This window comes from Zootoca vivipara, chromosome 7, assembly GCF_963506605.1.
Source record: "Zootoca vivipara chromosome 7, rZooViv1.1, whole genome shotgun sequence".
NCBI lineage: Eukaryota > Metazoa > Chordata > Lepidosauria > Squamata > Lacertidae > Zootoca > Zootoca vivipara.
In genome coordinates, this window is record NC_083282.1 from 53,120,259 (window position 1) to 53,146,634 (window position 26,376).

At 42.7% G+C, this 26,376-nt stretch overlaps 1 protein-coding gene across 2 annotated transcripts in view; it reads right to left on the reverse strand.

Annotated features, from left to right (window-relative positions):
- The window catches only part of TFEB (transcription factor EB), a 73,537-nt gene that overhangs the window by 36,867 nt on the left and 10,294 nt on the right, over positions 1 to 26,376 (reverse strand). The window contains exon 1 of one of the 2 annotated variants that reach the window (XM_035121594.2): positions 1 to 26,142. The exons of the other annotated variant lie outside the window; for it this stretch is intronic. The gene's annotated coding sequence lies outside the window, so the exon portion shown is untranslated. Of the gene's footprint in view, positions 26,143 to 26,376 lie in introns of those variants that run through there. 2 annotated transcript variants of the gene reach the window in all.

The window sequence follows — 26,376 nt, forward strand, 5'->3', positions numbered from 1 at the left end:
CTTAGCGATCAGTGCGCCAGGAAGAAGAAAGAAAGGAGGAGAGAATTTCACAGTTCCCAAAGAAAGGTGACCGGCGGCATCGCCTTGTAACCAAACAAGCTCTTTCTCTCCAGTTCTCACACAGCACCCGGCATTTCCTCATTTTTCAGGGTCTCGCTTTTAATTTAGTGCTCAGCAGCCGTGGGGAGAGGAAGTTGCAAAACTGCAAGGCTGCTTAGCTCATTCTTTTAAATGTGACCAAGACATCACTGGTGGGGCTAAACAAACAACCCAAACACCATGAGTTGGGAGCTGCCAGTGCCAGCAAGTCTACGCTGCACCTCCCACAGAGTCAATGAAAAGAGCCACATTTTCTCCTTCCCATACTTGCGCCTACAACTTTAGCTGGGTTTGACATGCCTGCAGGAATAAGTAGAAGAACTTAAAAACTTTGCCATCACTCCCAAATGCTGCCGGTACAGAGATGTGTGGGTGATGCTCCAGCAAACAGGAGCAGGAGGAGGTCTTCCTGTTCCACTTCAATCACTCAAAGCATCTGGGGCAGCGGAAACTAATTGCCTGGTTTCTTTGCCCCAGATCTGAGGCACCTCCCATACCTTCAAACCTTGCACTGATTTGCCCAGGTGTTAATATTAGCAGCGGAGGTTTTGCTGGTAGTGCCACCACTTTCTGTAGTTTTAGGGTTGGTAGCAGGGAAGGTCTTTGTCGTGGCCCCCACGTTATGGAATTACTTCCCCTATGAAGTGTACTTTGTACCGTGTTTTTCATGATTGATCAAGACTAGGGATGTAGTTTGCTGTTCCCTACCTGTTCATCTTTTGATCGCGTTATCATTACTCAAGCTTGGTCCACTGCAATTCGCGGTTTGTTAAATTTGTATAATCTCAAGTCAGTATGGCGATTTGTGAAAATAATGTCATTGTTTTAGAGGCATGACCACCTCTTACATTATGGATATCATGATGGCAGACCTGCCACCTTATTTACTTAAGGTGGGAAATAAAACAAAAGATTTTAAATTCAGGTAGGTAGAAGTGTGAAGACGTGTGCATGCACACGAAAGCTTATACCCAGAACAAACTTAGTTTCTAACTCTAAGTCTCTAAGTCTGCTCTCTAAGGTGCTACTGGATGATTTTTTTATTTATTATTTATTTCAAAAGATTTTAAGTCATTGGTCTTTGTGTGAATGACACAGATCATAAGCAAGGCATTCCCAACGGGGAAACAACCATTATAATTCCACAACAAATCCAATCATCTCCCTCACTTTCCCTTCCTACATGCAAAGCTGTGAACAGCAACATGCAGAAGAATATATGATAATCTGCAAAATATTTTGGATTATGGCAGAGAAACTGGAGGATAACACACACACACACACACACACACGCACACACACACACACACTTTGCAAAGCTTGCTTTATTTACTTTTCCCGGGGGGGGGGGGAATAATTTACTTTGGCTATTACTGTATAAAAAGGTAAAGGTAAAGGACCCCTGACAGTTAAGTCCAGTCGTGAACGACTCTGAGGTTGCGGCACTCATCTCGCTTTACTGGCCGAAGGAGCCGGCATTTGTCCACAGACAGTTTTTCTGTGTCATGTGGCCAGCATGACTAAGCCACTTCTGACGAAACCAGAGCAGCGCATGGAAACGCCATTTACCTTCCCCCCCAGAGCGGTACCTATTTATCTACTTACACTTCAACGTGCTTTCGAACTGCTAGGTTGGCAGGAGCTGGGACCAACCAACGGGAGCTCACCCCGTTGCAGGGATTTGAACCGCCGACCTTCCGATCGGCAAGCCCTAGGCTCAGTGGTTTCAACCACAGCACCACCCGCGTCCCTATATAGCAGAACCCAAAATCCTGTATAGCAGAACCCAAAACACAAGCAAGATGATTGAAAACACAAAAGAGTGAAATAAATAAATAAATAAATAAATAAACAAATAAAAGTACTGGTAAGCATTTTTATATAAAAAATGTTACATTCAGATTTTAGCCATTTGTGTTTTTAAAGATGCTTCCATTACCCACTACTGCCTTAAACATAGACACACTGTAGGTAGGGAAATAGGATAAGAAACACAACAATGAATGTTAATGGCCACCACCATCACTTCAATAAAATCAAGTTCAAGGAATACACATGTTAGCACATCTAATCAGATGGTAATATGGCAACAAACACAGTAGTTAGTATAACATATCATTGTTAAGAATTTCCTGGGTTTGAAAATACTGTTGTTAATGTTGTTGTTTTTTTAAAAAAAGAGGATTAAAAAAAATATTGTTCAAGGTCACTAGCACTCACGTGGAAATGGATTCCCTTAGTAAGTGAGCTGTTGCAGAGCTCAGTAACAAGTTAGATTATTGCAAAATTCTCCACCATCCCTAGTCAAGACACACTCTTTATGCCCAGGCGTTTTGCTGAGTGGTTGTCTTCCTTCCTCCTGCATTTCTGTGCATTGCTGTTTTGTGCTGCTGCTTCCTTATTCTGATATTGGTTGTTTTTTGGTGTGTTTTCATTTTATTATTGTACACAGTATTTCTTTTAATTGTGGCATTTTTTGTAACCCACCCTGGAACCATTTGGTGAAGTTGTTAGTATGGTACAAAAAATAAACCAGCTGTGACTGAGAAACAGTCAGGATACATAGGGAAATAACATTTTAAATCCACCACTACACACACAACTTTCCATTTTAGGATGTAAGCTGAGATTCTCAAAGTTCAGTCAAAATTTCCCCTCACAGCCCTCCCCCAGAGATGCTAGAGGTTTGAGCCAGGTATGCAGCTACACTCAAACTAACCCCCTCTCACACAAGGAACTCCAACTTTTCTGTGTTAACAATTAGAGCACTATACTCCCAGAGTTCCTAATGAGTTTGCATATAGTAAAGGCACAGCTATCTATAAACACATCCCTTGGAATGGAAATAGAACTTGGATTTTTTTTAAAAAAGACCCTCTGGTCTTTGGTACCTGCCAAGTTCATTTGTACAAATGAGGGCTACTTCATAAGATATTTGTGTGCGTGCGCTCCTAAGACAAACTACAAAATGCACATGTTGTGTATCAGTTCAAAGTAGTGGGCACAAAAATTATTAAAATAGGAGTATTGTCAGCCCTTAAACTCCACAGGAACCAGAATCTGACTGTTTCCCTTTCACAGTTCATTGGCATAATAAATGAAACAAGCAATTTAATATGAATGAATGCATGCAGTGCTTTTTTTCTGGGGGGACGCAGGGGTACGCATACACCTAAGCATTCTGTGAATCTAAGTTTGGCCTCGTTGAGGGGCAAAGCACTGAATGAATGAATATCACAAAAGAAATCTTGCATGGAGTGAAACCAAGACGCTTCCTTTGTGATAGCAGCAGGACTCGCTGCGGAATCTTCAACTGGGGGGAAGCACCCTTCTCTTGCCTGTTGCTTCTTTCCTACAAATCACACATGTCTGCTGCACTTTGCCTTGAAGAAACAGCTACCAGGCTTCTCAGACACACAGTGGCTGCCAAACAAGTATTTTTTGTTTCCAAACAATTGAAATTCATGCACCTCTGGATGGAATTCTCATCCCCTAAGGTTTTAAAAAGAAAACTGGACTAGCACCTTTCAGTGAAACTTTAATTATAGGTCAAACTGAATTCCTTTTAACTCAGTGATGCTATGAACTACTGTACATAGAGCAACTACTAACAATTGTTGGTGGACATTTGCTCCCTTTTCCCTTGGATCCAATCAAAGTGTCCCATTATTTTGCAACATTTTGCCCTAATAGCGAATTTGGGGGGTTTCTTGTGGGCCATCATAATGACAGGTGAACAACACTAATAGCGCAATCCTAAACATGGATACGGGGACCCAGGTGGTGCTGTGGTTAAACCACTGAGCCTAGGGCTTGCTGATCAGAAGGTCAGTGGTTCGAATCCCTGTGACGGGGTGAGCTCCCATTGCTTGGTCCCAGCTCCTGCCAACCTAGCAGTTTGAAAGCACGTCAAAGTGCAAGTAGATAAATAGGAACCGCTACAGCGGGAAGGTAAACGGCGTTTCCATGTGCTGCTCTGGTTTGCCAGAAGCGGCTTTGTCATGCTGGCCACATGACCTGGAAGCTATACGCCGGCTCCCTCGGCCAATAATGCGAGATGAGCGCGCAACCCCAGAGTCGGTCACAACTGGACCTAATGGTCAGGGGTCCCTTTACCCTTTACCTTAAACATGTATACAGTATGCAGAAAAAAAACTGAATTTCTCTTTCATTTTGCACTGTTATATATTGTTATAAAAGCCCAGTGCCCACCGCTCTCTCTGCTAAGCAGTGGCAGGAGTGCATGGGGCCACAAGCACACACACATTGTCTATGTCCCTTTTGAGAATGGAAGACATGGCGGAGACTGTCAACCTTTAAGAAATATGGGTTTATTCACATAATTACACCTTCAGTCTGCATGGAGGGGGTCCAGATCTTACAGCATGGCCTAAAGCATTAGAGGCAGTCCTTCTTTCTCCCCCTTTCTTCTTCCCAGAAGCCCCTTGCCCTCCCCTAAAGCAGTTACCCTGGCAACCTTCCAAATCTCCAGTCTCTAGTCACACCTGGGGCTAGAAGTGCCATTGTCTTGTTCACAACCCACAATGGCTCTCTTAATGGCCCTAGTTTGGCCACCCAGGCATCTGATATTGTCTCTTCATGTCACAAATAACCCCAAATCCTATCATTTATTAATTTTCGTATTTAAGGGGATTCTCCCACCCCCTTCTGTAACAATATTTTACTGCTATTTGGGCTCCCAATGGTTTTAAGGCAAATATTGCCCCAGACACTCACAGTTGCAAAATCACCACTTTCTGCTACCCTGCTCATAAACATACTGACTCACTTATACCCAGAAGTCTCACATTTGGGCATGGTGTGGGAGGGAGGCGACATTCTGGGGAGGCAAGAGACAAGGGGCTCCTGGCACTAACAGCTTTAAGTGCCAGGAGCCTTCGTGCTCACAACCAGAAATTCTAGGAAGCCCTGCTGCAAGAAGATAAGGCTCTTGTGTGAGAAGGCTTGCCCAGCTGGCTTCCAATGCCAGGGAGAAACTCAGCACACTCCCTCTCTTGTAAGCTATGAGCCACATCTTCCTCTTTGTGTTTGGGATTCAGAGAGAACCCCAAGGCAGGCCTCCCACTGTGACATGTTCCTTGGGCCAGCTGAAGAGCCTATCTTTAGCTCCTCGCTTATCAGAGGCTTTAAATAACCATGAAAAACATAGAAGGCTTCAGTTACTAAACACAGAACACAGTTCTGTGCAAGGAGGCTTCCCTGGAACCACTGAATTTGAACAGACTGGAGTAGGCCACAGCTCCTATTGGTATTTACCAGTGCCAGACCGACCATAAGTATTTTGCACAGCCAATTATGTACCTGCTTATTTTAAAGAAAGGGTTTTTAATGTTGAAAGTGCAAGAGATGCTGGCCATGAATCTACCAAGCCACACCTATACAGTATAGTGAGCCGTGGCTTTGCATATAATCTGCTCAATCAAGTTCTGCAAGATCCTCCAGGATCTGCCATAGTGGTCAGGGTACCAGCATTTCTTCAACCTGCTGTGACCCTAAGAAGTGATAGGTCCTCAGGCTAATACTGTACTAACTCTAATGAAAGACCAGCCAACCACTCTCTTTCCATTCTTAAGTATGGCTATGACCCAAAGGCCTGGAACACCCAATTTTTGCATGGTGGTCCCTAAGGAAACAAACACAAAACAATATCCTCCATGAGCCCTTGCTGAGAGGCAAAGCGTCAAGTGGATTGCTAGTGACACTCAGGCTTTTCTCAGACCTTGACAGGTCTTACTGAAACCTTCACCACAAGAAAGGAATTCCTCCATTTAGGATTTAGTCACAGCAGGCTGGTGCTCTCCTATGTGCTTAAAGGTAAAGGGGGCCCCTGACCATCAGGTCCAGTCATGTCCGACTCTGGGGTTGCGGCGCTCATCTTGCTCTATAGGCCGAGGGAGCCAGCGTTTGTCCGCAGACAGCTTCCGGGTCATGTGGCCAGCATGACAAAGCTGCTTCTGGCGAACCAGAGCAGCGCACGGAAACGCCATTTACCTTCCCACCGGAGCGGTCCCTATTTATCTACTTGCACTTTGATGTGCTTTCGAAGTGCTAGGTGGGCAGGAGCTGGGACCAAGCAATGGGAGCTCACCCCATTGCAGGGATTCGAACCGCCGACCTTCTGATCAGCAAGCCCTAGACTCTGTGGTTTAACCCACAGCGCCACCTGGGTCCCTCCTATGTGCTTAGCCAGGCTAAATAGGCAGGGCAAGGAAAGAGCTCTGAGCAGCCTAGTCCCTCCATTCCAATCTATGGCTGTGACAGGTGCACACTTATGCAAAGAGAGCTATATTAGGTAAGGACTCCACGAGCCCAGGAAAGCTCTTGCAGAGAACATCAGGAAGAAAAACTGCAAATTGTACAGCACAAGTGTGAGACTTTGTATGCCCACAGACTCGTTACCAAGGAACTGTCAAAAGTTAGGTCACCATGAAACCCCATTAATTTCATTTTAAAAATTGCTCTGTCAGTGCACACAAACACCCCATGAACAAATGGTACTTACCACAGCACTACCGGTATGCTACCTGACATGGTAAATGTCAACTCTCACCAAGCGGGGTCACTTTCATAAGAAATATTATCTATTTACTTATTGCGCCCCAGAGCAAGTTACATATAAAATGGTGGGGAGATTTTATATATGTGAGTGTGTGTGTGTGTGTGTGAGAGAGAGAGAGCGGAATGTCTTTTGCTTGGATGTTACAGATAGGTAGCCGTGTTGGTCTGACGTAGTAGAAACAAAATAAAAAAAATTCTTTAGATGGTATCTGAAGAAGTGTGCATGCACACAAAAGCTCATACCAATGACAAACTTAGTTGGTCTCTAAGGTGCTACTGAAAGGGAAAAAGATTATTTTGCTTGGATGGTGGGACTTGTCCCCACTCTCCTCACCCCTGCACACTCCGCACCACCCCCAAATCCAGGGGGGGAACTCCAGAACAGATTTAGGGTGCACAGAGGGGGAGAAGAGGGGAAGTCACATTGCACAGCAGAAGTTGCTCACTCCACTGACAGTCCATTATCACCTCAAAAAATAATCTGCTCTGTGGAAGATGCAAATGGGGGGGGGGGGAGAAATCAGGTCTCAGTCAAGTTATCTATGGAAGAAATACTCCCGAGTCTGCCTATAGAGTGTACAACTATAGAATGCCCTCTCTTCAGAGACAGAGCTTGTGCCGACTCTTTTGAGTTTCCATTGACAGCTAAAGACCTGCTTGGGTGTGTGTAGCTTTTCAGTACTTGTTTTCATTTGTTGCTGTACTGGCTTGTTTCTTTTTCCATATTTACTGTATATTGTTTTATCTGCCCTTTTTTCATGATTTCATATTGTGGCTTTAACTAGAAGCACCCCACACTATGCAACCTCACCTGGAACAGGTTACACATCTAATTCCTGAGTACAATAAACACCTACCTAAAGGACCTCTATCTACCTTATCGGGATTCAGCCTCAGCTGGTTGGCCCTCATCCAACCCACCACTGCATCCAGGCAATGGTCCAGAACCTGCACAGCTTACTCAGCTTGGATAACATGGATCAATGGCTCTAAATCCCCTGATCACTATGTGCAAGTGTGTACACACATACTTTTTAGTTTATAAAAAGGAACTTGTGAATCAACCCTTGCAAATGGAAAAGATGCAGGAACTGTCCTTGCTGGAGCCACAGTCCTCACTCTACACATTTCCATGTTCCATGTAACATGCAAGTACTAAAGCTATAATCCGAAAACATGTTTACTAGGGAGCAAGTCCCTCTGGGAAATGGCAAGTCTTAGTCTTGAGTAAGCATGTTTAAGTCTACGCTGAAAAATGGCCTGCTGATAGTCTTGCACCAACATAAAGGGGATAACTAGGGGAAATTCACACTCCAAGGGGTGGTTGTGGTGAAATGCTTTATTGCCTTCGCACTACTTTACCACTTAAGGCAGCAGGTGGGCGGAGAGGGAACTGCATGCCTGAATACTCCTCCCACGTTAAAAATACCCTGCCTGTGAAAAGCTAGCACATCAGAAAGGAGACTAGTCTATTCTAGGCTACAGCCCTTCCCCAATGTGCTAGCATCCCCTAAGCAGAAAGTTCATTACCTAGGGCTGATGAGTATTCACCTGACATTCACCAGCATTCAGAACAGTGGAGGTGCTGGGGTGTGTGAGAGAGAGATTGAGGCGACCTAGGAACGGACAAAGAGCATCCGTGGAGGTAGGGGCCTTTGCCCCGCATTACATTTCTAAAATAGAAATAATGGAACATACACTTTAATTATCCCATCTTAAACATAATTCTGTGGAGCAAGTCCTATTTATTGTGTGACAAAGTTAACTTTCAAGTAAGCATGCTTAAGACTTCAGCTTTATTTTATTTTCTAAATGTACGGCTCTGCTAAAATTTCCTATAGGGGTCCAGATATGCAGGGCTACTTGTCAGCAAGGGCACTGTCCACCCACCCCCCGCCAGCACCAGTTATCAGGTCTAGAGTCCTGGGTACCTGTTGAAGCCCACACCTGAACAAGGGACCTGTTGCCAACCACTGGAGTGTCTGATCGTCCCAATCCTCCTCATTGTTGTTGTTGCCTGTTCAATTTCCCCCTGTAAGTGAACAATCAGGAGGAGGAGAAACATCCCCTGCTTGCTTAACCCCCTCCCTCTGGGTGGCTGGACAGTGTATGGATAGTGTCATGATATAGTTCTGTCACCAGGTGGCACTGGACTTAGTTGTATCTGGGTTTAGTTAGGCACCTTCTGCTGCTCTTCTGTCTTGGAGCCAAAAGATACAATTAAATTATTGTCTCAGTTCCTGGCTGGGGTGTCTTCTTAAGCCTTCATTGATACGGTGTCAGAAGTCAACTTTTAAACTCACAAACTCCTAACAACACAAAGAAAACGGCACAGTTCCCTGCACCAGTGTGAACTTCAGCTTAATAATCCCGAATGGAAAGAAAGATTTGCTTGCTTTCACCTAAACACAAAGCACCACATGGATGAAGTTAAAGCTTACCATACATTAATGCTTTGCACACTTCTCTACCAGGCTCTGAAGAGGCTTCAAATGCAACTGCTCACAGAAATCCAGAACATCAAAAAGTCTTAAACTAAATCAGATCAGGATGGCCTAAGCATTTCAGCAATGCTTCTAAGTCGACTAGAAAGTACTTTGCTGCCTGAACTGAGTGAATTGGAAAGCCTCATAACAAAACAGAACTGTAACACTGAACCGCAATCTAGGAGGAAATAAATCTTCTTTATCACCAGGGAAATCAATATCTAACCAAATGCCACAAGCAAATCAAGCACACAGTATTGTGGCTGGTATTGGAAATGATAGAAAAATACAAAATCTTACCCTGTTAGTACTCCAGAAGAAATAAATCAAAACAATAGGAGGAACTTTTATCACATCCTTATCTAAAAGGCCTTGGAAAAAGCTAGTAGTTAACCTGTGTGAACGCGAAGGTTGACACTATTTGGTTGTTGTAGACTACTACAGTGGAACCTCGGTTTATGAACACCTCGGTTTACGAATTTTCGGTTTACGAACGCCGCGGACCCATCTGGAACAGATTAATTCACTTTCCATTACTTTCAATGGGAAAGTTCGCTTCAGTTTATGAACAGACTTCCGGAACCAATTACACCCATGCTTCGGGTTAAGTACGTTTCAGGTTGAGTACTCCGCGGACCCGTCTGGAACGGATTAATCTACTTTCCATTATTTTCAATGGGAAAGTTTGCTTCAGTTTATGAACACTTCAGTTTAAGTACTCCGCGGACCATCTGGAACAGATTAATCCACTTTCCATTACTTTCAATGGGAAAGTTCGCTTCAGTTTATGAACGCTTCAGTTTATGAACAGACTTCCGGAACCAATTGTGTTCATAAACCGAGGTACCACTGTATTCAAGGTGCATTGAGGTACGCTTTTTGCCTTGCAGTAACTGCCACAACATAATTGCACAACAGAAGAAATACTTTTCTTCATTTTGGCATTCCAGATGAACTTGCATTTGAAACTCCAGTTTGTAGTAGCAGAATTCCAGTCATTCCAGACGCCTTACAGCTTTTGCAGCATTGCCACTAGCCATCACTATCCTCAAGCCAACAGTGAGCAGAGGCAGCAGTACAGATGGCAATGAAAATCTTGAGACAGAATGACCTACATGTTGCTCTTTTAAGCTACAGGTCAACACCACCACCAACAGCTTCTGGATATAGCCCAGCAGAGCTGCTAATAGGAAGGCAAGACACCCATTCGAACCCTAGATAAGAATCTTATTCCCAAGTGACCTGACCTGGAAAAAGTTGCTTCTTCATATTACAAAGCTATGAGAGGTTATGAGCCTTTATATAACCAGAGCAACACATTATGAGAGCTACTTCATTTAGAGCCAGGAGAGAAAGTTTATATACAGACTGATGGAGAAGAGACCTGTCAAACGCCAGCTCCTATACAAGGGAGGTGGAATGAAACACCCACATTATATTCTGCTGAGACTGAATTACTTAACGGAAACAAACACCTTCTGCCTAACTCTGATAAGTACAGTCACCAAATGCAGGGGCGGTCTGCCCCATTTCACCACCTGAGGTGAAATGGGAAGTTGATGGACCCCAGTCAAAGGTGAATTCCCCTCTGTGGCAGTGGCTTCCAGCAAGATGTCGCCGGAACTCATGAGAAGAAACTGCTGCCACTGTCATTGCTACACAACCCCAGCAGCTGCTTCTGACTGCCTCATGTGTGGGCAAGCGCTGACCAAATGCCACAAGCAGCACCTCAAAACCCAAGTTCACCTGCTGAGATTCTGCATCAGCCACCTTGTACAACCGATAGCAATACTGTGACTCGGATCATCACTCGCTCTAGTTGTGTCATTCAGAATGCTTCTCAAGATTTAGAAATGAGCGGCTGAATATCTCAACTAACCGAAGATTCACCTGTGGCTATTTAATTGTTTCTTTAAACAAAAGTCAGTGTTGTTACACAGTTATATCACTAGGCAGCACTGAACTTAGTTGCATCTGGACAAAGTCGGGACTTTTGGGTGGTTGTTTTTCCCCCTGTTTTGCATCGTTTAAGAGAGAGAATGAAGTTCTTGCCCAGCTTTCTGGTGGAGTGTCCTCCCAGCTTTCCATGACCAGCCGATTGGACTCAAAGGAAGACAGCATGCAGACAGATAACAGCAATAGTACTGAGGAGGGTAAGTTCACTGAGAGCATCTTGCCCAAAATGAGGAGACATTACTGCTTTAGGTCTGACTAATGTAGTTTAAAAAAACAAAACAAAAACCACCTTGGTGCCCTTCAGAAACTCTTCTCCACATTTACTTGCCTGCTGAGGATAAGGGGGAGTGTTCTAGGATGGGTGCTAAATTCATGTAAGACACTGGCTAGGCCTGTTGAGCCTCATTGCTATATCACATGAACTGTGATCTGTGTGAAAGTGTGCCCTAGATCACACTCAATGTTCTCTTGTGACTACGCATTGCACAAGAAGATTGGCAGCAACAGGCAAACTGTCTATCACGGACATTTGTCTGATGCTGCTGATCTTCTCATTGAAGTTTCCCCCCAGGGCAACAGAGTCAGGTAGCTCCTAATTTTTAAACATTTTTGAGCACAACAGCAAGCTGTGAAGTTCTGCCCTTTCTGTTTTGAGCAAGCTAATGGACAGAAGACAGAGGCGACATCGAGGCCCTTAGTCTCTGTGACAAGGACACACAGCCTCAAAAAGGAGAAGCAGCCCATTAATAGGCACTGCAGCAGCGCCACAGCCTCTGCAGATTGGAGAAGCGTTGCAAATAAGGGCAGGAGTTTGAATGGCAAGGCCAATGAGCAACTGAATCACCAGGACTGTTTTAGCCGCGGCATTTCAGCAACGTAGGCCGCTGTGTTGTTAACAAGCAGTTGGGTCAGAGGCCAAATGTTTTCCTTTCCATGCTTGAAATACCATAGTCAGAAGCAGCTCAGATATTCAGTACAGTGAAAACATTACCGCTCTGGGTGGGCGGCAGATCCTGAAAGATAAAGCCCCCCAAATGAAGTAGGAAGACCTATATGAGTAGCAGACCTCATTTTCCACCATTGCATCTCCTAATGCTATGAAGTCAATAAAATCTCTGGCTACCTGAGACACAGACTCCTTGGAGCTTCTTCATCCCTTCCTAAAACATCCACGCACAAATCCGTGATGTTTCAAAGGAATAAATGGTTTTAAAAAATACACCAAGTAATATTGAGCATGGCTGTTCCACATCACCTTGTGCACTGAAAAACCTTGGCACATTATAGAGAATTCTAGTGCCTATTCTTGGCTTAGGATTCCCGACAGACAGGATTGCCTACCTGGTCCAGCTGAGCCAGTTGCCAGATGTGTGTGCAAAAAAAGTCAACCCTGTTTCCACTTAGCAGTCATGCTAAAAACTAATGCACATTAACACCTGTTCCACTGTCCCCAATTTGCCCAGGGCATCCAAGATTGCCCAAGTCCTGTCACATATTAATCACTCACTGTCCCACCCACCCCTGAAAGCCCAAATTTTTGATCATGTTTAAAAACCAACAACAACTATATGCATGCACTGCCAAGCCAAAATCTAAGTAAACAAACTATTTCTCCTCTGCCCTCCTGCTGCAATGAAATCCCTGTAACACAAGCATGCACTTAGGGGGGAGTTGCTCGGTGCTGCCACCAGCCAGGGAGAATTGGAGCAGTCGTCTGAGAGCAGATGAACATGGCTCAGCTAAACATCTTTCCCTGTTTTTCCTGCAGCCATGCCTCCTCCTCTGTGCAGGAAGAGACTGTTGACTGCTGGAAAAGGAAAGCCAAGAAACGCAGACTGAGGCTGAAAGTCCCTGACTGGAGGTAACACAGCATGAGTGAGTAACAAGGCAGAGGTGGATTTGGGGAATCATAACCGGTTTGGTTGCACTGGGTGCAGAGGCTCGAGGGTGCTGCAGGAGAAGCCACAACAATGATGTAGAATGGAAGGTGAGAGGTGAGGGTGTCACCAAAATTTGAGACCACCAAGGTTCACCGCTGGACAAGGTTGCTGCTTCTAGTTCTGTTTGGTATAGTATGGCCATGGACAGTATCCAAGTAATTCTTTCAGTCACCACAAGGATTTCTGCTTGTACAGTGGAATTCCCCACTCCACCCACCTGCCCCACTAAATTTGGGGTTATTCCCAACCCTCCAGAGCAGATTTAGGGAGGACGGAGAGTAAAAAGAGGGGGTAAAAAGAAGTTCCATTGCACATGCAGAAATCCTTAGCTGGATATGTCCTGCTTTACAGAGGCAAAGGGCTAAGTCTAGTTTCAAGATAAAGAACCATGAAAAGAAAGTTCAGGGACCATCAACAGTTAGTACCTGGACAGAAGACTGAGCATGCACACTATGATGAGATTCACAGTATTTCTGTTTAAATTATACCAATTATTTAGATGCATCTATGCATCTAAAATTAGCATATATAAATTCTGTGCAAATCTATGTCCTCTTGAGACAAAGTAAACTGAGAAAATTTTATCCTGTATCTGTATCCCATTCCCTTAGATTGGGAGATGCCGGCTATTGGAATATAAGCATGTGGTTGGCTGCTTGCCTTCTGCATTAGCAATTTAGTCTGAAATTGCCATTCCTTGCTCACTCACTGTTTATAAGCAACAACAAAAACACAAATGGCATAATTATCGAGCAGTTGCATTCCATTGTTTTCTGTGGTATTGTTGTCCTGTCCCCCTGGTGATTTTCCCCCTATTATTCACAGCACAATTGTAGTGCAAGCCTTTTCAGTATGAGCAAGCAAAACACTATACCGGGCTTTCAGGGTTATTGTGCCTTTAAGTAGTAGCTTCCTCTTTCCAGCTTCTGACTCTTTCATGGCTTCCTGTTAATCATGGCAGCATGTACAGATCCATGACAGAAGGCTCTTTGACTGAAGCTGGGTTGGGGAGATGTTTATAAATTCTCCTATTGTCTCTCATACTGCCTTCCACACTGTTTCTAGATGTCCCCTCCACAGATATTCTGGAGCAGATTGCAGCAAGGGCATCAGTGTAAAATTACCTCACATACCCCTTTCTGCTAACAGAAGCTTCTCCTGGATTAATAAATATTTTGTCTGTGACAGAAATAATTGGACAACTCAATAATTTTTAAAAGAAATCACTGTTAGCTGTCTGAGCAAAGTCAAACATCACTTTTTTCAAACTACCATGCAAATACCACTGGAAGGCCCAACATCCCTTTGGTTTGCACTATCAACAGTTGAAAATACTGCTAGAACTATCAAACATCTAGGGTACTGTGGCATACCAGCACAAACTCTAATTCAGGCGATTCTGATTCAAACAACAGCCATGGCAGGTAGGCAACACACAACAGAATGGCACTTTGGAAATTGTTAACCATCTCAGGAAATCAGCCCTGAGTGCTCACTGGAAGGACAGATCCTGAACCTGAGGCTCCAATACTTTGGCCACCTCATGAGAAGAGAAGAATCCTTGGAAAAGACCCTGATGTTGGGAAAGATTGAGGGCACTAGGAGAAGGGGACGACAGAGGACAAGATGGTTGGACAGTGTTCTCGAAGCTACGAACATGAGTTTGACCAAACTGCGGGAGGCAGTGGAAGACAGGAGAGCCTGGCGTGCTCTGGTCCATGGGGTCACGAAGAGTCGGACACGACTAAACGACTAAACAACAACAACCATCTTTCTCAAGATAGGAGCAAATGAATTTAATTAGCCTATTTGTAAAAATTAACACACTCTGTAGAACTTTGGGTACAGTAGTATCTATGTGAACAGCCGCCTCAGCAAATTGTTCAACATCATCCTCAGCAAATGCTTATCTGGTACCGAACAAAGCACACAATCGTGAAAACTGTATTACGAAGTTCCTCTCTGGCAGAGAGATGAGCATAGGTGGCAAAAAGCCTCCCATTCACACCATTGCAGCCAGATAAATAAACTGAAGGTGTAAAATGAGCTCTAGGCACAGTTATTTGTTTATCTTCATTTATCTGCTGAAGCAACTTGCAGGCCACAAAAGCTTATGTCATCACAAATTTGTTAAGTCTTTAAGGTGCTACAATACTCTCCTTTTTTCTTTACTTGGAAGTTCCATTGAACACATACTCCAAGCCCTGCCTCCTATTAACAATGCCACAATAGATTTTGAGCTTCCAAAATATTTTTGGAGATGACAGGATCTGTTCTGCTTTCATGATTGCTAACCACAGGACAGCCACTTTTTAAAAAAAGCTTATGGTGTATGGCAGTTCTAATTGCCTAGTTGCTAATTGCTATGCCTGATCATAGCCTCCATTTGGCAGTTATTCAGCCTTACCAGGCTCTCCTAGTCCAGATTTTCAAGTGGCTGCTGGATTTTTGTTTTGCAGCTACAGATGGTAGAAGCCATCATTTTCAAATTATCTGATTTTCTCATTTTTCTTAAGTTTGGCTCTCCACATTTCCAGGTCAGTTTCCAACTATTATTTTTTAAAGCCTTCAAAAAATGCACCAGAATTTTAGTGTAGACAATTTCCCCTAATATACACCTTTCTGCAAAGAATGTTTTCCTAATATAATGTGTTTTTGCATGTTATTTTCACTAACGTGTACATTTTAAGCACATGTAACACTTGTATATGCTTTTTGATATATGTATATATTTGATATAAGTTGTTTATTTTAAAGTTATTGTGACTTTAATATTGGATCAGATTGTTACAATTAATGTTTCATTTTTTATTATGTTTTTGTGTTGGAAGCTGCCCAAAGTGGCTGGGACAACCCAGCCAGATGCAAGAGGTATAAATAAATAAAAATGTTGTTGTTGCTCCTGTTGTTGTTGTTGTTATACATTACTTGGCTGGGGAACTGAATTGCCAGATTCAGAGAAGTGCAAATTTTGCAGGACCGTTGTGTTTCAATTCATGTATTGTTTTGGAAAACTCAACTTAGATAGATTTGCCTTTAAATGTGAACTGAATCAAATTTCTCTACTTCCAACTACAGACCACCAAGTCTCCAAGAAATTAGAACACTTACATACGCCTTTCCCTCAGCCCAGATTTCAAAACCCAATCAGCTTTTGGAAGGAAGAGGGGGGATAAACTCAGGGCAGAAAGTTAAATGATCAACCTGGCTTCAAAGTAGCTCATTATCAGGCACTGGGGAAGGTTGCACCATGTAGTGGAGTGGGGAAATTGTTGATTTTATCCCATCCCGGATCTTGGCTTCCTTGATCTTGATGGCACTGGAAAAAACAGATACTGTTGGGGTGTTGATGCTGTGTGAGGCCCTCCATCTTATGCTCAGGTTGCATATGTATGTGTAAATAAAACTGTATATCATAGAGACATCAGTGTCTCCACTGACCTTCATTCCAAGGAAACAGAATCTGGGTAAATGTGTGGAACCCCTGGATTTTCTCACCACTCTGAGATTGGGTTGGCATGTAACTATATTTTTCACTGTGGGAGGCAAAAGAAATTTTCCTTTCTTCCCACTACTGAATTCTTGTCCCAGCTATCCTAAAATTAATCATCACAATTATATCACCACTGAAATTGACAGGACGACAGTAAAAATAAGGATACAAAGGCAATTCAAAGTCAGAAAGATTGAAGGAACTGGATTTTGCAGTTCCCCATTTTCCTTTTGCACTACCTTGGGACTGCTTCAAATGTAATCAATCCCTTCAAAGAGAGCATTTGTGTAAAAGGCAAAGGATTTTGTATAATTTGGAGGGAAACCAGAGTTTCAGATAAATTGAGTTTCACTATTTATTGGAATGATAAAGGGCAAGACTCGATCAATCCATATGTATCATTAGAGATATATGATACATAACTGATTGTCTGGATATGAAGAAAATAAATTATATTGAAAGGCGGGAAACTAGGTAGGGAGGGACAAATAATGATATATTCATATATAAAATATTTTCAATAGTATTTCAAATTTCACATTTTATTCTTTATCATCTGTATGATATTTTGTATACAAATACATAGTATCTGTAATATTCTATATTAATAAAAACAGTTCTGTAAAAGGAAACGATGTGCACAAGTAATAGATCACCTGATGCAATATTGCACTTGTGCATTCTGTTGCATGTACAATACACACACCAGGGTGCTGCAGCAGAAAATAGCTTCTTCACACATGTGCATACCATGAAAGGCTTGTGAATGCACATCTGATATGACAGAGAACGTAAGGAGCTATGATCCCAATTGGACATGAAGATTAAGACTAAGGACTCCAAACCTCAAGTTCATCTCAAGCCAGAAATAGAAACAAAAGAAATCATAATTTCCACAAATCCTCCTTATCAGCTTCTGAAATAATCCAGGTTAACCAATATAATGAAAGTGCAGCTTAACCTCCATTGGCAGACAAAAAACTGATGAATGCAATCTCTTCAAAAAAACATCCATGGTGGCTTCTGGAGCAAAACTGTGATGGTGAGCTATATAAACACACACACTGTGTGTGTGTGTGTGTGTGTGTGCGCGCGCATGCGTGCATGTGCCTCACTTAGGTGAAACCAGTCCTCCTGGAATTATAGCCTGCCTCTTTGCCTTCCCTTGGTTATTTAGAAAGCAAACCACAGTCTTAGGCAGCAGAATATTTATAAATGTGCAGTTCCCAGCTGGGAGGGCTACCAACATGTAATTATATAATGGTTGTATTACCCTCTCTTGTGTACAGGGGCTGCAGCTGTCCTTCATTCCCAATAATAAACAAGTGAAAAGGACAGACTGTGACTTCTCGAAAGACCTCAACTGTTGCTCTAATGATCAAACTCACCTTACCCCTGACGCCCTCTTCTCACGGCTATACATTTACAAATGTCAGTTAGCCACAGCTTGCTGAAAAACAAGGTAGCAAGAACTCTGCAGAATGTTTTGGTACCGTTAGCTCTTCTGGGACAACCTTTTACATTTTAGGAATACCTCACCATCGTGCCAGAGAGCACCCAAAGTTCCCCCACCATCGCCTCCTCCTCAGATTTCATTTCAGATATATTTACACCCAAATTCTTGTTAGGGGACAGGGACAGGAAGTGGGTCAAACACTGCAATAGGGGCTTGTTCATTTTGCCAAATCAGTTCAGGTCAATAACCCCATTACTTCACATAGCAGTTTGGATAAAAGACACAGGGAGCTTCCAGACAGGATGTTTGTTGAGCATTCAAATGGATATGTTTGCACAAAACTCACAGAGGTTATATGACATCACCTGCTAATTGAGCATTGGTCCCAACATGTTTGCATGAAGGTTGCATGACATCGCCTGCTATTATTAGTATTATTAGCAGCACTTTTTTCTTTTAAAAAATGTTTAGGGGTACTGTCATCATCCCACTCATATTGAAATATTGCCCCTCAATGAGGTCAAACTTAAGATTCACAAAATGTTTAGGGGTATTCGTACCCCTGCCTACCCCCAGAAAAAAGCACTGATTATTTAGTATTAGCATTAATTACACACTCTTCACCCTAAAGTCTCAGAGCAGGTTACAACATTAAAACAACATGTTAAAAACAGTTTCAAACAACTTATAATCACAAAAATAAGGTTGGTCCTAAAAATATACAGCTCGTGTGAAAATCCAGGATAAAGAGGTATGTCTTTAGCATTCACCAGAAGCTATATGATGAAGCTACCAGGCGTACTTCTGTGGGCAGGGAGTCCCACAACTTAGGGGCTGCCACAGCAAATGCCCTGTTCTGGGCAACTGCCTCTAAAGACAGAAGAATAACCAATTTTGCCATTCCTAGCACCCGAGAAGGTTTGTAGGGAAGGAAGAAGCCTTTCAGGTATCGGGTGCTTCGTAAGTCATTTAGGGCTTAACTTTGCCCTGATGCCCTCTTCTTGTGGCTAGTGGTTGTTACCCAGCACTTTCCAGTGCAATTTTCCATCACTTTTCCTATTGGACTTTCTGCAGTTAAAAAAAGAATTGGGATAATTGCACTAGAAAGTGTGGAATAGTTTTGTGCAAACAAGTACCCTTTCTGGAAGTGCCCACCCAACCGCAACACTAGCCCTGGAGCTAGTTAGGCACAATTTGTGTCCATTATGGTGGCAGACGTGGCCTAAGGTTTTAATTATCCCCATGGTGTTACGTCCCCTCAGCTCAGTTGTATCTTTTTAGCAGGGCCAAACAGCGTTTTACCATGGTAGTTTCATTTATGCTGCAACCCACAAAAATCTTCAGGCATTAAAAATCAGGCTGTCTGCTTTTGGTCCTGCATTTTCTTAAATAATACCCATACAGAAAGAGAAAGACCCACAAAAGAAAAGGGAATCTCTTTATTGTGATGTAAGAGCTCAGTGCCACAAAAAAGGTGTTTTGTACCAAATTCAGGACAGACAGAAGTACTCTACTCTTTCACAAAAATGGGAAAGCTATATTGTGGAATTCCCTGCCACAGAATGTGGCAATGCCTTTGTAAGCTAGAGCCCTGTAAAAAATGGTTATCAAAATGAGCTTTTACCTAAAGGCACCAGCTTGGAGCTCAGAACAGAAAGCAGGACAAGAGGGAACTGGGTCTGATCCCACAAGGAAATTTTAAGTGTGGACTCGTGTTAAAACACTGTCAGCTCATGAACAGAAAAAACCAGGGCCTGCCAGAGGTCCTTTAATCCGTTTGAAAAAAGAAGTAGGAAAGCTCTATTGGCAATTCATAGCAGTAACAGCAAAAAGCACCTCAGAAAGCAGCTGTCCCAAATGGAGCTCATACCACCTCCAAACAATGCTTGCCTTCTCCCTTCATGTACAAAAAAAAAAACATTAGCTTTTTTTCCATAATCCCACTGTTCATAGGAGACAGTATTTAAACAGCCATTCCTATTTGCTTTGGAAAACTAGCATCAGCTATGGGGAACAACGGGGATGGGCTTCCTTTCAGCACCCACAATGCCAAAAAACAGTTTCACCCATCCTGTGTCATATGGCTTCCTGAAGCAAACATTCAAGCCACTAAGGTTTTGTCATGGGAGGAAAGCCTAACGCTGACGAGATTTGTGTTGACTTAGGAAGCTGGACAATTTTCTCACCCAATAAAATGAACTTGATCACCAAATCTATTTTCCCCCAATGGCCCGGCTGTGCTAGTCCCAGAAAATCAAACAAACCACAGTAGATTGAGAGTGACCTTTGACTGCATGCTTATCACGTTTTGGCTGATAAGAGTAACAAGCTTTTGATCATCACAAAACCCACCTTTAGGCAGGAAGACTACGGATGTGCCTTGAAGACCCATCTCTGGGCCTCAAAAGTCTAAATCTCACTACCATTCGCTGGTACAGTACATCTCCGAGCTTAGATTTAGTTACAGAAGGGGTAAAGAACCACAGGCCCAGACTCTGTCCTGGCCACAGAGCCGCCTTAAGCATGTCGGGCGCCCTGGCGCTGTGGTGCGGAGATCGCTCCGGCGGCCCCCCGCCCCGTTTCTCACCGCGGTGCCCCCCTGGCAGCCCGGCGCCCTGGCCACCCAGCCTTCCCTTAGAGGCGACCCTGCCTGGCCACACCTCTTACTGGGCTCCTCCTCTACACCCTTGTGTGATTTTACTTAGCTGGAATGTGTCTGTGAACTGTGATAATGGAAAGTTTTGAGGATGGAGAGGAGGGTCTGCCTGGAATCTCTCACTTTTGTGTGGCTGCAATGTAACCTATTGTACAAAGGCAAGATCCATATCCCCCCTCCCACTTTTGCTTCTGGCTCCACCCACCACTGGAATGCGGTCCCCATAAAATTGCCCATGAGAAATGTGGCCCTTAGCCTTTAAAAATGCCCCCAGCCCTGAGTTACAGCACCTCCTTGCCCTTGGACCATAAAAGCATCCATTGAGGCCACCAGGGCCACTCAGTGGCACAAACCCATGACTGGGCCTTTTCAGTGGTGGCTCCCCAGTTATGGAATGCCCTCCCCTAGGAGGAATTTGATTTGAAAACATTCCTGTTTACCAAGGCATCTGGTAACGGAAGACTACTGCCCCTTGCAACCCCAATTATCATTGGATGACTAACATTTTAACTCAAAAGTATTTTGATCTGCAATGTGTACTTAAGCAGTTTCTCATTCCACAATTATTAAAATGTGTATTTTTTCCCTATGCATTGCTTTTAGAATATTTTAGAAGTTTTTAATTGTACCGTAATTATTTTTAGAATGCTTTGACTGTTTTACAATGTTTTGCTTTGTTTTTGTTTTTAAATTGTGCATCTGTTTGCTGCCCCAGTCTCATTGGGTGGAATGGAGTGGTATAAATTCAACAAATTAATTATAATGATTAAGGTTTTGATGAATGCATGATACACACAACTGCATTCTTATTTCTACCCTAGGCCATACAGTTTCTGCATCAATAAATTAGCTGGTTGTAACGAAGGTTCACATTTTTACTTCTCTCTCAGGACATCATGAGAATATTTACTAAATATTCATTTTATTTGAATATTTTAATAATAAAATATTATTAGAAAGAGGTTAGTTGGGGCTGGCATTTATATCACCATATTAGCAATGGCAATTAGCTAGTTGAGATCCCCTGCCTTCTGCGGAATAGTGGAGGAAATTCACACGAAATAATGATTCTGCAATTCTAACTACCATGAGATACTGCAATTGCAACGTAATGTTGAGTCCCAATTTTATTTTTAAAATAAGGAAATAAAACTAGTTTTATTCACAGTTCTTTTAAAAACAACAGCCCTTTCCTTTTTGAGCTATTTGCAACCGTTCAAATATGGAAGTTCTACTCTTGTGAAATTCTACTTTTTGTAAACCAGAACCACTCCCATGGTCTTTCTACTGCAGGAGTTAATGGAGGAATGAATTTTAAAGCAGCATTCAATGAAAATCTTTCAAACGTTTTGGATTTCTATGATCCACTCCTGTGAAATTCGGGGCAGTGAACTCAAATTCCACAAGGAATGAGGAAATGGGCTTGCCTCAGTACTCTGCAGGTTATGTTTCTGGTTTCTGTCTCTGGTGGGGCTTAGCCTCATAGCAAAGAGGTACAGTTAAAACACCATTCAGTGCCAAGGGGAATATAGGTGGTGTGATTAATAGGGATGGATGAATCTGTCAGTTTCAGATGTCTCATTTATCCAACACTAAATTCAGTTCAGCACATTTCCACATCAGTTTGCAATGAAAATAATAATAAAATGTTCTCATGAAAATTCATCAGCATTTAAGTTCACATTTGTCTCAATATACAGTGGTCCCTCGACTCACGAATTTAATCCGTTCCGAATGCACATTCGTAGGTCGAAAAGTTTGTAAGTCAAAAAAAGTGGTTTCTCATAGGAATGCATTGTAACCTGAAAATTTCGTAAGCCGAGTAAACCACATCTAAAATTCGTAAGTCGAAAAAACCCCATCTAAACTGCAACGGTTTTCCTTTTGGATGTCGAAAAAAAGTAAGCGTGCGGACATTTTTTTTCCATCCGTAACTCGAATTTCGTAAGTCGAGTACTTCGTAAGTTGAGGGACCACTGTATGTGTTTTTGCAAGCAATTCCTCCTAATATTTTTTGTATGTTGTTTTCACTAATGTACACATTTTTGCGCAAATTACTCACTCTGAGAATTGCACTGCAAAATTTCAAAATTGCAGATTTCAAAGTATAGGTGCATTTTAGTCCAAATATATATTCAGGGAGCAATAGTTAGATAGTTCACATTAAAAAGTGAAGTGAACCGAGTTTCTCCCTCATCCCTAGTGGTTAATTCTATATATTCAATCTTCAAAACTGTTTCTCTTTCTAAAAGTTCTAAGGGTACTTCCTGGTTCAGAGGTCAAAAGAGTGGAGCAGCCAGAGTAGTCAGGAAGAGCTAGGAATGTCCTAGCGGTCAATATTATTCACTTCTCTGAAGCTGTGGAAGCTTTTGATCAAGAACACTCAGTTCTTTGAAGTAACATATTAATGACCTGTGCATTGTTCCCAAATTAAGAACAGAAGTCACTATGTCCTAGCAAAGAGGACGTTTTAGTGCTATTACATACAGAGGTGGATTTAGATTGGTCAACAACAAATTGTCACTGTTTTTGTGTTGAATATATGCTATATGATAATTTATGGACCTAATAGGTCCATACACAACACAAAACACTGTTGCTGTATGTAGGTGTTATTTTATTTGTCTTTTATCTTATATTTTGGAAATGTACATAAAGGTTGTTTTTTGGCTTTAATTTTTTTGCTATAGCTTGTTTAGCTTATACATAAATCCAGCACTGATTACATACATTACATACAAGGGTGCAGTGGGCAATTGTTCTGTGACCCCACAAAGCTGTACCCCCAGCATATTGGTTCAGCCATTTTATACAAAGAAGTCATTGTGATCCCTTCTGAGTTATTCAGTGGAACAGATCCAACAGATGGACACCATGGAGCAATGTGTGGAGAGATCTGGCTTTTCAATAAAAATATTTTTTAAAAGCTCAGGATTGTGGGAAAGCCCTGCTGAAAACTGTACACTGATTGCCTGGAAGCCTATTCAGTCAGGGAGGCTGCTGAGCAGCAGAATGGACGGTACACCAGCAGCGGTCACAATCTACCTCTTGAGCTGGATATCGGATTCAGGCCCTCAGAGAATGGAGAGGTCTCCTGGCAATGGAATCTTTACAGACCGCAGAAAGCCCTCCCCAACCCTCCAGCCTATGTTGATGCTACTACATCAAGCACACAGGCGAGCACAGCGGTTTGGGTCTACCTCAACCAGCTCACCCACCCAGGTCTCGGTAACACATTCCAGGTTGGCTCCTCTCATTCATTATCAAGTTGTGGGAAAGCACAATCTTATTACAAACCAACCTGATTTTAAGTAACCACACGACAAATGGAGGTCTAGAAAAAGTGATGACCTCCAAACATCTGTAGCCTCTTCTTCTCACATACATTTATTATATTGCTATTCTATGTGCTTAAACACACTATATATAGTCCCAAGCCTATCCTCGGGAGTGCACCTCTGATACGTAATACGTAAATGTTTTCAAACACCTCTTTATCGCATTCACACTTGGGAAAAAAATTCTGTATGCCTAAAATATAAAGTGCACACCTTTAGAAGAAAACAAAGGAAAAAAGGGGGGGAACCCTGGTATACTACGTGATCATGAAACTTCTATGAATGGAACAAACTAATACACTCAGCTGTGGATCTGTTGCATTCTTTTCCACGTTGCTGTGCAAATTTTATATTAATTGGATGGAAGTATTTCCGCAGAAGGCATATAAGCCTATATGCAGCATGACCTTTTCATTATGCATGTCGGTTGCCATAGTACAATTCTGGGGTCCTTTGCTCAGATACAGAGCCCACAAGGGTCCTCTCTTCATACATCCGACTCAAATAACTGAAGGGGAAACAGATGCACCAAAAGGGGAAATCCCTTGTATGCCGGGTCAGCAGATAACAGAGTCTGGAATAAATTGCCCACCCTTCTGAGTCTACTTTGATGTCACGTCCATGATTCTCTAGTGTCTTGTTTACAGAATGGTCCCTTGGAAAAGTAGGTATTTCAGCATTAAGTATGGGGGGAAATGAGGCCCAGGCAAGCTACAAGATATGAGGGTACCTGAGTAAACCTGATTCTATTGACAGTTGACAAAGGTGAAATGAAACAAGATCACAAAACTGGACACAGCGGAAAGAAAATCTTTAAAGGCTTTTAAAACACTGGGGGAAGGTGCACTACACAGTATGTTAAAACCCAGATAAAATATTTTCCATCATTGTTTTATTGATAATTATTGTGTACACTGCATAGAGATTTTTCTGCTTAAGCAGTTTATCATTTTTCCTAGATCAGGCATCCCCAAACTTCGGCCCTCCAGATGTTTTGGACTACAATTCCCATCATCCCTGACCCCTGGTCCTCTTAGCTAGGGATCATGGGAGTTGTAGGCCAAAACATCTGGAGGGCCGTAGTTTGGGGATGGCTGCCCTAGATAAATTAGTGGAAGCTAAGAAGGGTCTAACAGAAAGAACACAAAAAAATTACTAGGAGTAATGCTAAGGTAAAGGTAAAGGGACCCCTGACCATTAGGTCCAGTCGTGACCGACTCTGGGGTTGCACGCTCATCTCGCATTATTGGCCGAGGGAGCCGGCGTATAGCTTCCAGGTCATGTGGCCAGCATGACAAAGCCGCTTCTGGCAAACCAGAGCAGCACATGGAAACGCCGTTTACCTTCCCGCTGTAGCAGTTCCTATTTATCTACTTGCATTTTGACGTGCTTTCGAACTGCTAGGTTGGCAGGAGCTGGGACCAAGCAACAGGAGCTCACCCCGTCACAGGGATTCGAACCGCCGACCTTCTGATCAGCAAGCCCTAGGCTCAGTGGTTTAACCACAGTGCCACCTGGGTCCCAGGAGTAATGCTAACTGCTGTCCAAATAATGAAAGCAGACAAATGGCATCCTCCGACAACTCCAACAGAAAATGGTTTAATAAAATTTGGTCTTTTGCCATAATGATAAAAATTGACAGAAATGGTCTAGTCAAAGGAAGGTAGATAAAGAAATTAACAATTTGAGAATCTATTGTCTTCTACAAACGTGAAACATCAACTAGAATTATTTAAAGCCTTTTCACTGCAGTTATACTCCACCACTTATAGAAATGTCAACAATTTTTAATATGAATCCTTAGAAATTAGTATATTTCCTATTTCTTATTACATATAAAGTATATTTTAGAAAGTAATATGGTAATAAAAGAGACACGAGCATGTGATCTCCCCAGGGCATGTGGCATGGCTCACTTGTTAGCTACCCGAGTTTTGCCACCACTTTCCTTGAATTCTAGTGGCACCTCAAGCATGTGGATTGATATACAGTAATGTGGGTAACATGGGCTAATGTGTTGCAACAGCCAAGGATTAGCCGAGTGGCTAGGCAACTCCATAAGACAGTTTTCCTCTTTAAAGAATCAAGCTGCCTGCTTAAACTCTCTCTATCCCTTCCCCCCCTTGCCAGTTGTACTATTAATTAATAATAATATTATTATTATTACTACTATTAGTAATAATATTACTACTACCGTGTTTCCCCCTTTTTAAGACACCGTCTTATAACTTTTTTTACTCAAAAAAACAGACGGTGTCTTATTTTCAGGGGATGCCTTGTACCTTAAGGCCTCCTCGGAAGGGCCAGGCCACTGGCTCGGGGTGCTGCTGGGCGCTCTGCGCGGCACCGAGGCGGCAGGCTGCTGGCTCGGCG